The 14095-nt window shown below is 46.3% G+C and overlaps 1 long non-coding RNA gene across 5 annotated transcripts; it reads right to left on the reverse strand.

Moving 5' to 3' along the window:
- Positions 1-6429: 6429 nt before the first annotated feature.
- Positions 6430-10979, reverse strand: LOC147962085 (uncharacterized). 5 transcript variants are annotated; one of them, XR_015611691.1, is made up of 4 exons: positions 9969-10979; positions 8029-9873; positions 7481-7553; positions 6430-7366 (listed from the first exon to the last, which is right to left on the reverse strand). It is a non-coding gene; the product is annotated as an uncharacterized LOC147962085 (long non-coding RNA). The 5 variants fall into 5 exon arrangements; XR_015611690.1 differs by having other exon boundaries at positions 9965-10979; XR_015611689.1 differs by having other exon boundaries at positions 8029-9691; positions 9827-10979.
- Between the last annotated feature and the right edge of the window lie 3116 nt (positions 10980-14095).

The raw sequence follows: 14095 nt of genomic DNA on the forward strand, positions 1-14095 counted from the left end.
CCCGATCGGCAAGCGCTTGTACATCACGCGAGATGTGCGTTTCGAAGAGGACCGGCGCTGGGACTGGAGCAAGGATGGTGGCGACTCGGAGCGCGCGCACCAGTTCACGGTCGTGTACTCCGACGCAGGCGTGCCCACAACCACGACCTACTCCCTGTCACCGGACCCGGCGACGTCGCCTGGCGCACCAACGACGCCAACTGCGCCAGGCTCACCGGTTGGTCCAAGCACGCCACGGACACCCTCGTCGAGCGGATCTGTCGCGGACACGCCGAGCACGTCGAGTACGCCGGCCTCGGCGGACTCAAGCCCGTCTACACCAGCTACCTCCTACAACTCAGAAGACGGGTGGGTGACGCCGCCCACCGGCGAAGATTTCGACGCCAAGGGGGTGCCAGTCCGCTGGAAATCCATGGAGTACGTCATCGACCACGCACCGGCGTGCACTCTGGAGTACAGCAGGCTCTGCCTCTCTGCAGCAGAGGAACCCGCGTCTGTTCAGGATGCCCTGGACGAACCTGCTTGGCGCAGTGCAATGGAGGCGGAAATGGAGTCGATTCGTTCCAACGACACCTGGGTCCCGGCCACGCTGCCCGCCGGCCACTGCGCCATTGGACTGAAGTGGGTTTTCAAGGTCAAGCGCGATCCGGACGGCAAGATCATAAAGCACAAGGCTCATTTGGTTGCGAAGGGATATGCACAGCGGCAGGGAGTTGATTTTGATGAGGTCTTCGCACCTGTCGCTCGTCTGGAGACAGTGCGGCTTCTGCTGGCCGTGGCGGCTCACCGGAGCTGGGGTGTGCATCACATGGATGTGCGCTCCGCGTTCCTCAATGGAGATCTCCAGGAAGAAGTGTATGTTCAGCAGCCCGCAGGATTTGTCGACAGCAACAACACTCACTGCGTGCTCAGGTTGCAGAAAGCTCTATATGGTCTTCGTCAGGCTCCCCGCGCATGGAACGCAAAGCTGGACGCCACACTTCATGTACTTGGTTTCAAGCGTTGCCAGCTCGATCATGCACTGTATAGGCGGGAGGACAAAGATGGGTTTCTGCTGGTTGGAGTGTATGTGGATGATCTGATAATCACGGGCACAGAAGCAGAAGCCATTGAACACTTCAAGAAACAGATGCAAGAGCTCTTTCAGATGACTGATCTGGGTCTCCTCAGCTATTACCTAGGAATTGAGGTGAAACAAGAGGATGATGGGATCATGGTGTGTCAGTCAAGCTATGCAGCAAAGATCTTGGAGGATGCAGGCATGAGTGATTGCAACACCTGCAGCACGCCGATGGAGAATCGTCTGAAACTGAAGAAAAACACTGGTCAGTCAGTGGACTCGACAGAGTATCGCAGTTTGATCGGCAGCCTGAGATACCTGGTAAACACCAGGCCTGACATCTCTTACGCAGTAGGGATTCTCAGCAGGTTCATGGAATCACCTGGGAAGGAACACTGGATGGCCGTGAAGCAGCTTCTGCGTTACATCAAAGGCACTCTTGGTCTTGGTTGTTTCTTCAGAAAAGGAGAGAAGGATGTGCTGACAGGATACAGTGACAGTGACCATGCTGGTGATCTCAATGATCGCAAGAGCACCACTGGAGTTGTTTTCTTTCTTGGATCGGGGGCGATCACTTGGTCGTCTCAGAAACAGAAGATTGTGGCGATGTCATCCTGTGAGGCAGAATACATAGCAGGAGCAACAGCAGCTACACAGGCTGTGTGGCTGAGCAGATTACTTGCGGAGATGCTTGGCGAGGGAGTTCAGAAAGTTAAGCTGAAGATCGACAACAAGTCAGCTATTGAGCTCAGCAAAAACCCAGTCCATCACGAGCGAAGCAAACATATTGATCTCAGGTATCACTATATTCGAGAGTGTGTTGAACTGGGCAGAGTGGATGTTGAGCATGTAAGGACAGGTGATCAAGTCGCGGATATCCTCACCAAGTCGCTGGGCAGAACACAGTTCAGTGAGCTGCGACACAGGCTCGGGATCATACAGGTGCAGCAGATTAGGGGGTGATTTGTTAGATAATCAGCTGCACTCTTGCTATCTTCAGTTAGTTCAGAAACTTCAGTTAGTTCAGTTTCGTTTTCTCTGAATAACACTGACCGTCAGCGTGTGCCTGTACACGTACGAGTTCAGTTAGCATTCTGTTAGGTAGTTAGCTAGTCTTCAGCTCGCCGTAGGGATCGCCATGGGATGGCATGGATCACGCATTCCTCTGCGCGAGCAAGTAGGGCTCATGCACGTCCGAGTGTCGTGGGATGGCACGACCTGTAAGCTCGGCGAGCACGACCAGTTCTTAGCTGTTTTTCAGGAACTCCAACGGGGTTCAGATAGATAAGAACAGAAACAGAAAAGCTGCAAGGTTGTTACGCAGCGCAAACCACTGTCTTCCACCTCGTGTTCTCCCTCTCTCATCCGCGTTTGCTGGTCATCTGCAACTACAAGCAAAGCTCAACATCCAACGGCGCCCACGGACAAGCGAGCTCCCATCCAACGCTCTGTTGTCTGTGTCCCGTTCCACGACTTGCAACATGCATGTGATGGACGTGACGTGAACTGGACAATGCGGAGACATAGACAGCACCGTCGCTGGCAATGGCAGAGGCATTCCATAAGCACTTAGCTGTGTTACGATTTCACCTGTGTTGAGGCCAAGCCGCCATGTGCCTCCATCCTGCTAGCCGCGATAGCCCTGCTTCTACCCCGCTCGCCCCACAAGGCTCGCCTAGCCGCAGCTCTCTGGCCGCCTGCACCCTCTGCATGTGCCGCCGCGAGCCAAACAAGGTCCACGGCTGCCTCCTTCTCTTGTTGCTCGACGCTCGTCAAATGCTCGATGAAATGCTCAGCTAAATTAAAACGGGAAGGACGAAGAAGATTATCACGTGGGCCATCAGTGGTCAAAACCATGCCAAGTCAGCATGAAAACCACTTTTGTGAGTCAAGGGACTAAAGTAATCTGGTTTGAAAAGTTGAGAGACTAAGATTTGCCGGTTTTGAAGTTGAGGGACCATTTCTATACTTTCAAGAAAGTTTAGGGACAAAAAATATATTTTTCCCTATGGCTTATATGATGCCCTCGATGTATTAGTCGTTCGGTTATCCCTTAATTTTGAGTAGTCTGACATAAAATGTGTACTGAATGATAACAAGACACCAGCTGTTTCGTGCTGAAACAAGTTCCTAATGTCTACAAAATTTCTTAATTTTCTCTTGGATGTTCATATTCATACAAACACACACTATGCTCTTTGTGTATATGATATGTCTAGAAACTTCTGCACAATCTGAGAGTGATCCTTTATGTTCTAGCATCTTGAATTTACTATTGGCTGATCAGATTGTTCAGGTTTTGCAATCTAGTATTATTCTTATCAGATTTCTGTTGTATGTATCTCTTCTCTCTATTTTGTTTCGCTTCCAACTTTTTTTTTCTGATTTTGCACAGTGGTAAGTATGTATGATTTTCAATATATGCATGATTCTTTCTCTGGATCAGATTGTTCAGGGTTTCCAGTCTATTATTCTTATTATATTTCTGTTGTATGTGTCTCTGCTCTGAACTCTGTTTTGCTTCCAACAAGTAGCAGGTATTATACCTTTTTTTATGATTTTGCACAGTGGTAATTATGTATGATTCTCATATATGCATGATTCTTTCTCTGGATTTTCTCCTCTTTCACTTGATACTTTTTTGAATAGTTTTACATTCATTATGTGAAGGAAAAAGTAAGAGGCTACATACTTTTTGCAAATTATCTATCCTAATGTGCAAATGATGGAAAATAGATTCCCGACATGACCCATCAGCTTCATGTTTTGTCTCTTAATTTGTTTACATAATCATTCTTCAGTTTTCAGCAATGACTAATTGCCATTCAAGTTTCCATGCTCAACTCCTTGGTAGAGTGTATTCCCTTGAAAGATAGAAAAACAACGCTGTGATTTTTGTGCCTTTTTATTTGGCGTCTTTAGTTGGTTCATGCTTTTAATGAGAATTTCATGGGTTTTTTCTCTGTTCTCTAAAGAATTTGTAGTGGTTTTACTTAGTAGGAATCATGTTTTACACTGACTTCCATGTGGTTGTACAGTAGAAAGGTTGGCCAGAATTCAGAAATGTACTTGTATCAGCCCTAATCTAATTGTGTTTCACTTTTCTTACTAACAACTCCCGTCTGCAACCTTCAGAGAATACGGTGTCATCAGCCGACGTGGCCGTGCCGAGGACTCCTTCCCTCGCCTCCTCCAGGAACTGCCCCATCAGCGGCGGCAAAAGGTGCTCCTTGAGCTTGGATGGACCGCCCGTCCAGCCGCGCTGTGCTCTGCGCCACTTAGTTCCTGGCCAATCCTGAAGGCATCATAAGGGATTCTGGAATCTGGTTAGAATACTTATTGCTTTAGTTTGCTGCTAAGGTAGCTAATCCCTTTCCTGTGATGCGATCTTCCTCAAAAGGAAAGAAAAGAAGCTAAATGCTCAAACTGTGGTGTCGGTGGTCATGGGAAGAAAACCTGCAACAAGCCTAAGGTTGTGCTGCATACTGTATGCTCTTGTCTTCAGTATGTCTGGTTTGTATGCATGTATATCATAATCTGTGAAAATTCAGTAACATATCATTTGGGTGTGCATGTTCCCAGTCAGTACTTTTTAATTGCAAGCCAATTTGGTCTAGTTGCTGTTGAAAGCAAAAATTCAGTTGGTTTTTTCTGTTCCCTTCTTGCGAAATTGCTTTGCATCAGGTTCCCCCTCTATAGGTGGAATATGGTGACAGTCATTCAGTGTGACAAACGGCCTAACAGGTGTCAACATGGTCTTGTTGTTTTCCATGGGCGGGAATCCATCCAATTTTTCGAACTGCTTGAGAGGGCTCCCCAAGGAGAGCTGCTGTACATAATCAGGCTGCGTCCTTCCGAACACATGTTTGTGATCAGACGACGTGTGTGTGAGTCGAGATGTCTGCACCTGCTTCGGACAGGAGCTCTGTCATCAATGTCTCCTCTTGTTCCAGCTCGATTGCCCTTGCTGTCGTCTAGGAACAAGACAATCATATTCAGAATGTGAGCTCTGAAGATCATGCGGGTGGTGGCGGTGCCCCAGGGCATGCGGATTTGGTGCAAGGGCGTCCAGTGCGTGGGGTAAGTTCCGATCATGTCTATGTTTCGTTCTCCACTTGTGGATCTATATATGACACAAATGTACAACTCGACAAGTACCACTGCTTGTTCGCAGGATTCGGTGGACGGGAGAGCTGACGGCACGTCGATGGCAGAGGAAGCTTTCGAAGACGGGCCTGAAGTTCAGTCACGCTTTTCAGCCGTGGAAGAGGTAGGCGACTACGATCCGCAAAATCATAGCTCCGCCGACGGCGACAACTGGTCTGAGCCAGGAAGCTATGCCGAATCGATTTGGAGAGACCGTCCAGCCTTGACGGAGAGCGGTGAACATCCACCTCGGCGTTATCGGCACATGGCAGAGAACCAAAACGTCGTCACGGGTACGTAGACGTCCGTCGCCACGCCTTACAAACGTCGCCCTCTTCCCGTCCGTTATACACACTAGTAGAACGCCCGTGCGTTGCTACGGGCTATAATGCATATAAATGAATCAACTAAATAATTAGGATCGTCTTCAAGGTCAAATCTCATTTCTCCCTCATACATTCGAACAAGTTCGAACATTAAATGACGCCTAGCGGGCTCCACAAAATGGAACTATATGGACAGTCCGGGCTCCTAGAAAGCCGGCCTATATTTGGGAGAGAAATGTGGTTGTTCGAACTATCCGTCATGTTATCTCCAACACGGTTTCATAAAAAAATCTCCCAACGACGCACCCTTCTCTCTTCCTGTTGGACCCTCCATTTCCCGCTAGGTTTCCCACCGTAGTTAGACACTTCTCGCTGGAGTCCACTTCTTAAAAATTGGATGACGCCGACCTCACATTTGCCATGGCGCCCCCTCTCCTTCCAACCATACTTCCTGACGGATCGCTAAAGAGGAATCCCCCGCCAACTACCCCGCTCTCCGCCCTGATCCCCTCCCCCGTATTCATTTCGATCCGTTGCCGCCATCAAGGGCGACGAGGTGTGCACCGTGACGCTCCCGGGCCAAGAAGGCATATCCGACGTCTCATGAGCCATTGTCACGTTGTGACATACAGTTTAATGTCGAGCATTACCAGGAAACAAAAATATCATATCCAGTGTTGGGCATGCGACTGATACACCACCATGCTCGTTATTAACTCTTGACACAATCAACCAACGCATTTACCCTTGTATCCTAATCAAAAAATTATACGACTTTATGTAAAAAATATGAACTGCTCACTCATGCAATTTACCTCACTTGCGTTCGCTCATATGGTCAAAAATGACATATAGCATCACCAACTGGGTCTTTAATGTATTGGTAATAAATGAAAATAATAGCTAAGGTACTGATGATATAGCATTTTTAGCCGACTCAGCACGATCCAAGGTCCACAAAAAATTTAGTGCGGAAAATCACAAATAGAGAAAAGACCAGATTATACATATACATCTTTTTCACGGAGTGTGCTAATCATATATTAGTACACGGTAGCCCACCATCTATCGGCCACAATGATTGACTACTCTCTACTAACCCACCTACCCTTGAGTAGCCCGGCTTGCTGCCATGTCCTCCCTTCGGTCACAATTTTCTTGATGATCGTAAGCACACAAAGTGTTGCTCCGCCAAAGACAATAGCATTGCGGTGTTTACAAAGTTCCCAAGTGATGAGCGAGAGAATAGTCCTCGTTTCATTTCGCAAAAAAGAAAATAATGGCCCTCGTTTCGTTTCCCAAGTTATCGTCAACAGTGGGAGCTTGGTCCGGATTCCCAATAGCCGACCACACCATATGCGACACCGATCGATGATCGTGTGGAGGTGCATTCGATGTGAAGATGGTTAATGGTCTCGTCGGTTTCATAGAAGGGGCATGTGTCGTGGTGGGCAAGCCTCTCTTGATGAGTCGAACGAACGTCCAACAACGGTTTCACATGGCTAACCAAGTAAAGAACCGACATTGAAGGGCGGCCTTCGAGTTCCATGTGACGTCCGCGTACGGTACCACATCGCTTTCTCCGAATTTTGAGGCATATGCAGGGCGAACGGAGAACATGCCACTACTCTTCCACGCCCATCTTATGGGGGCCTCTGCTCCTCCCATGAGCTGAACATCAGCAATCCGTGGCCATAGCATCCAAAACTGTTGCAGGCATGGCAAATCAATGACTGGTCCCAAGTCCAGCGCCCAAGTATTGCCTTGCAAGGTCTCCTTAACGGTCCTGGTGGCTCGAATGCGTGGGCGGCCGCGATCGTAGACAAGTATACTTCTGAATCATAAAGGTGTCTGACAATTTTAGTAATCAAGAGATTTACTGCTTCTCGAGTAAAAAATGTACATTTTCTTTCTTATGATATACAAGTTAAAGTGTTTGGGCGAATACCGAGCTAAATATGCACAAAAAATATGGACCACCATCAAGGAATATTTTATGTGGGCGATGAGCTTGCTAGGACCTGCATAAAAAATATGGCTTTGACCAGCATAATCATTGGTCATCCCCCAGCCTACTTTGAGCTTGCTCAAACCTGCATGGCCGTTTGATTAAAAAAGACTATTTGTTTACTAACCCCTATGTGAACTCTAGATATAAACAAACTAAGTGTATGGAGCAATTAGATGGCAGAGAAATTAGCATTGTTACAGTAGCGCAAGTGATGGAAGGTAAGGATGAGTATTCTCCGGTGATGGAAGGCAAGGATGAACATTCTCCGGTGCAGACACAAGTGAAACGGAAACAAAAGGAAAATAATTTTTTGTCATTGTTAAATATGGACTGAAAAGGCACATTTGCATTGGTATTCTGATTCTTGCACAATGGTATAGCAATCTAGAAGAAGAAATAGAATTTTGCCTGCTGCTCGGGCTGTCACATGCAAGTAGTAAGAACAGGGTGTATAACAAAACAATTGGTGGGAAACACGAACAAACCTTGATTTTTCATGACCCCGTATCCCTTAGCGCAACAGCGGCAATGTCATATCTCTTATAACGTTTGACCGAATAAGCTCTTGACAAACACAAGCTGAATATAAAGACCAAATGACTTGACAGGAAAATAGAGCATACACATATGAAACAATGGTGCAAGAGCCAAAGTTGAAAGGTTGCAGCTGCTGCCCAGTGGAGCAGACATACCAATTCACTGGATAAATTTTGTTAAAGAAACATGGTGAACCTTTAAAACAAACTGAATTTAAATGATATCAGTTACAGAAATAAAGTAAAACGCTATAAATTGTGAAAGATCATTGGCAAGTCATTCAAAGGAAGGAAGTTAGCAACGGAAATATTGTCCAAGCAGCCACAAAATATAGTTGGAAATAACAAATAAGGATTTGTAATTTTGGTTTTCACGCGGAGGTAGTGAGAACTGAGAAGCATACCTAACTGTTTTTTTCTCAAAGCACGGATGCACCAACAAGTTCAAGGATTTGAATGTTAGCATTGTTCCAGAATCCAGACTAATTGGCATCATCCCCTTATTGACCATCCAAGGAACCCTCTTACTGGTTTTAGGAGTCAAATTAGCTCCATGCCGCCTGATATGAGTTATTCAACCAGACCCAAATACAAACCTGAGTGTATGCAAGGCACAATTAGCTTTACCTCAAATTAAAAAAAATCAAACATTACAGTTTCCTTGCAAACTACAATTTTAACAAAAAAAATCTAGTGACAACAGAAACTGAATTACAAGTCTATTAATGGGAGAACATTTTGCCAAGTGACAAAAATGAGAGAAATGCAGTACCTTCGAATTCTTAGCAACAACATTATCTCGAGCACCAATCATACTTTAGTTTTATGAGTTAAACTGGTAACTAAATAACAGAAAATGGGTAGGCGGCCGATTTATAGACTTGTAACATTCAATATTGTATCCGCAACTCGCGGAAAGAATGATATTATCGTTAGTAGTGCCCACAAAATTCCAGTAATTTGTAGTGAAGCACCATCAGCAGATCAACTATAACAAGAAAGTAAGGTACTCAATACATGTATAAGGTACTCAATATCTTAATGTACCACGATTGGGATATGAAAACTTTCCCCAAAATCGTATTTTTTGACTCTTATTAGACTAAATATTTTATCATAGCAGTTTAATGGTATTCACACACGTCAATTTGTCCTGGCCAGGAAATCATTCTAGTATTATTACTGGTTCAAAATAAAACACAGCTACATACCTAGAGTTTCACTGGAAATCCCTTTCGACTGTTATAGAACAAGTGAACAACTGCTCCATTTTTACCTAGAATTATACCACAATCCGCATATACATGTCTATCGCAGTAATCGAACTGATAACAAACATGACTATAGAGAAGGAAGGAAATGGATGGAAGAACACCATACAGAAAGGGAACCAATGCAAAGAACCTCCCTTACCTAGAACTGCTATTTTTTACTGCAGATATATAAGGATGAAAAACAGAAGTTCAGTTAGTGCCTTGCTTTCAGAATGTCAAGACCCTGCAGTGGAGATCCATGTAGCTCAGTTTTGGTTGCAATCATCTTCACAATCAAAGACCACAACTCTGCCCCTCAACTGATTAAGAGAAGTATTGTTCTTGTTTGACTCATCAATCTAAGCAAACAGAAACACTTTAAGTCAGCGGTTCACTTAATCTGGTGACACATTTAAGTAACTTACCAAATAAAGAGGAATTAATCTCTGAAGGTTTCATGAAAATTCTTGGTGGAATTCGTTAGAACGACTGACCTTAACCCATCCAGTGTGCTCCCTATGTAGGCATTCTAGTATTCCACCTGTCGGTCACATTCGCAGATGCCTTAAGCCTAATTAGCATACTACTACAATACTTGAAGATGTGTAGAATGCAGATCTTGGCCAACCCACCGACCACGCACACATGTGTTGGCACGGCGCTCCGGGCATCGCCCGACTTCTGCAGCCTGCTGAACCTTCCTCGCGTGTGCCCACACTTCCTCGGCCTCTGCTTGTTCCCGCGCCTCGCCGTAAACATCATCAGGTGTGTAACCTGCATACAGAAGAAAGATTGATAGGTGTATGTAAAACTAAGAACCAGGAAATCTGATTCAAACACAAAAGAACAAGGGCAAGCTTATGCTATCCTGCTGAGCCACGACCGGCACTACCCCTCGTCGTTTCGGGAGGACCAGGAGAGCACGAGCAGACCACCTCTGGAGAAGACCACCTCGTCAGCCGCGCATGGAGTCGAGGAAGGCCGAGCCTAGAATTGCGGGAGGCCGCGACGACGTCAGCATCGTCGCCACACCGAAGATGGGGGTTGCTAGAACGCCCGTGCGAGACAAGAGAGGTGGATAACCGGATAAGAAACCAGGGGATCGGATCGTGGGCAGCTTCCTGATCAGATCGTGGGCGGGATGAAGACGGGAAGGAGGATATGGATTCAGGGGATGAGAGGGATGGGGCGGGGATCACGAGAGCTTATCCATGTCTTGGGGCGGCCATCCATGTCGAGCGGGGCGACGTATTCGAGGCGCCGGCGGCGGTAGCGGCGGCTGCGCTGCCCGGATCGGCAGATCGACGGCGGCGAATCCGGCGAAGGCGGCGGCTGCGTATCCTCGGGAGAGGGGGAGGAGCGGATCGGGACCAGCGCCGGATCGTCGAGGTGTTCAGCGCGGCGGCGAAGTGATGGAGGACCGCGACGACCTTGTCCAGGATCGACGCGGATGGAGGACGGCGAGTGAAGCGGGGCGGCGACCTCGACCAGGATGGAGGGCGGCGAGGATGGAGGGCAGCGACTGAAGCGCGGCGGCGCAGGGATGTAGGGCGGCCACGAAGGGAGACCTCGCTCGATAACAGCACTCGTCGCTCCTACGTGCGGCCACATGGTTTTTCTGTCGCTGGTTAACCCTCGTAGGTTTTTTTGTCGCAGGTTAACCTTCGTACGTCTATTGAGGGTCGTATGTGGATATGTGCGGGTTCAGGCATTAGGAGGACGTTTTTTCGATTTGTTGTGGCTTAGTCAGAGATGGGAGGAGGTACCAAAATAAACCGTGGGAGGTGGGATTAAAAAAACCTGGAAGCGAGACTACCAACTGCTCCCTTAGGAGTAGAGACTAGTAATAATGTACGTGCAATGTATGTTTATATTAGATAGGGTATTAGTTGCACGTTATATTAAGTAAGATATATGTTTCACGTTGATATTTGGTAAGATATCAAATACTTTTTCGTGGGAATGGTAGGATATTAATTAAATGACAGATTTCATGGGATATTGTCAAAACGTGTTTATAACCAATGACAGTGGTGGGTAATTAGAGCGTTAAACATGTTTGGTGCTCAACATTGAAGCGATTTGAACCGCTAGATAACATGATTTAACGGTCGAGATGATTTGAATCTGCCCTTTTGGATCTTTTTATATTGGTATAAATATAGATTAAATAAGCGGTAGTACATGTCCTAAAATACAGTATGCGTCCAGCATCCCAACGCGAAGCAACGCATCACGATTCCGTGAGCAGGCGAGCCCGTCCACTCCCACGAATTTTCGGGCCGGGTGCGCCCGGGTCTTTTTATAGTGCCTTCGTGGTTAAGGCACCTGGGCCAGAGACTTGTTCTTCCGGGGCTCGATCCACCTTGAGCTTGTCTTTTCGGACGGAATGGCTTGCAAAAGAAAAATTACAATTTATGCTTCCTTGCTACAATGAGACCTTGGCGTAACTAAAATTTATGCTTCCTTGCAAAAGAAAATTTACAATTTATGCTAGCAATGTCCTGCGAGGGGGATCGAGCTAGAAATATATTCCTTGCTACGATGATCAGGGAAAGCAAACAAATTATTATTAATAATGTGTTCTGCAATTTTAAAGCATAGATTATTCGACACAATAAACTAGAATACACAAACACAAAGATGTACGAATCGAAACGCTAACTTTAATGAAAAAACATAGGAAAAACTAATTTGATGAAATGGCTTGCGTCCGTGAAGTATGTCAACAAACACCAAGCCTCAATCACCTATAATATTAGATGTAACTTAATTACTTAAATCTTTGTAAATAGTGCTATAGATACTCCCTTATCATTTGTGAAACATATATGCTTTAGGACAATCTCCTAGAGTTTTCCTAAAAATAAATTGGCGAGTGGACAAGCACCGTGTGCTCATCAAATGCATTTGCTCTATGAAGCAAATCACCAAAACTTGGGATAATGCTCAAGATCTGCAAAAGAGAAACAAGCACTTCGTGTGTCCCTATGCATAAATCAAATATGACATGAACAGGTGAAGGGGAAAAAATAGACTGCAACGGAGAAGATTTTTTGCCATTAAAAGCAATATTTCCCCTTCCTTTAGTCGTGGAACAATCAGAGGAACCTGTATTTTTCCTTGAAGTCTCTATCTAGTATGAATTACCAAGTCTACTTCTACCCTACAAACTACTGCGTTAGATCGATCCTTTTTTTCTTGCGGGAAAAACTTCTGATTAATTCATCAACTGTCATGGCAGTATAAAGAACAAGAAGTAACAAAGATTACATGCAGGTCTAGTGACCACCTAGCGATGACTACAACTACTGAAACAATCCGAAGGCATGCCACCGTTATCACCCCTCCATGACCAGAGCTAGACAAAACTAATTGTAATTGACAGTGGAAAAGTCGTCATGCTGAGACCCGATAGGACGAGTGTACCTGAACCGCAACCGTCACCGATGAACATAAGCATAGATAGACCAGATGAACACATGTGAACTAAGAACGGATCCAAGTAGATCAATCGAAGACGAGCACCGACCGAATCTCATGAGATTCATGGAAGACACACCTTCATGCACATTCCAATAACGCTAGACACACTGTCAGGACAAGGACTGGACGGGGAGAACCTTATTCCATCTTCAAGGATCCTTCGCCGCCTTGCCTTCCTGATTGATGAGGACATAAACCTTAACCGGGCAACAAAAACATCTAAAAACGGAGTATGAGCTCTCCCGTCGGTTAGTGCCAGATTCACCATGCCTCAATGGCCTAAGGCCCTGAGAGACAAGGTAGATCTGTGGGAGGCAAGAATCCGTAATCACCTAGAGCCTGGATGAGTCTGTGTGTGTATGTTCTCCATCGCCCAAAAACAAAAAATATCGACATACAAGTACGAATGAAGCTGTGGACTGGCAACCTCGTGGGCTGAATGCACAAAGCGCGTCACCTTGAGGTATTCGGAGACAGACAAAGAAATTTAAGGAATTTCCGGTCACCAATGCGTCTGGGAGCATCAGCAGGCGGGCGTTTGAGTAGCTGGATTTGATGTATCGAGCTGTCAATGCTCTAAGTACCTGCCCTAAAATTGTCTCAGGGGTCCTAACTACCTTATGGTTCGGTCGTGGCGATGATAATTTACGTGACACCTTTTCTTTTTGAGACACAAGTGCCCACGTTTTCATCAAGGAGGGCAGCGGTACATAACAGACTAGGTCAAAAAGTAGAAGAGGGAAACAGAAAAATTGGAAATTTGATGCTACACAGGAGCAGCTCGGTTGTACAACGACTACTGCTAACCTTTTCTTTTTAAAGGACGATTGTCCCTGGCCTCTACATTAAACAATGCACAATCAACTTTATTAAATTATTCTATAGAAGCGGAGACTAGCGGCCTCCATGGAAGCCACCCACTGGTCTCTCCGGCTTATGTATGTTTCCAAAGATGGTGCCCCCAAGGGGGGATGACGCAGGCACGCTGCCATCATCTGATTCGGGAAATCCGAATTTGCGGTTTCCCTCAAAGCACAAAGGGAGCAACGACAGGCCCACGATGCCTTGAACGAGGTAACGATGCCCGCGGACACCACCGTCGATGCATCCAGCCAAGGCCAAAACAAGTTTTCGCTAGCAAACGATGTGCCGCCGATGCAATCGATGTGCGACCACTACCGGGCCGGGTGGGCTGCTGATGGAACGGGAGGCCACATCAACACTGCACCGACGCAAGGTCGTGCACACATTGAGCCAAGGCACCCGCACGAGATCCC

The sequence above is a fragment of the Triticum urartu genome, chromosome 7A, assembly GCF_056163025.1.
Source record: "Triticum urartu cultivar PI428250 chromosome 7A, HENAU_Tu73, whole genome shotgun sequence".
In the NCBI taxonomy this organism is placed as follows: domain Eukaryota; kingdom Viridiplantae; phylum Streptophyta; class Magnoliopsida; order Poales; family Poaceae; genus Triticum; species Triticum urartu.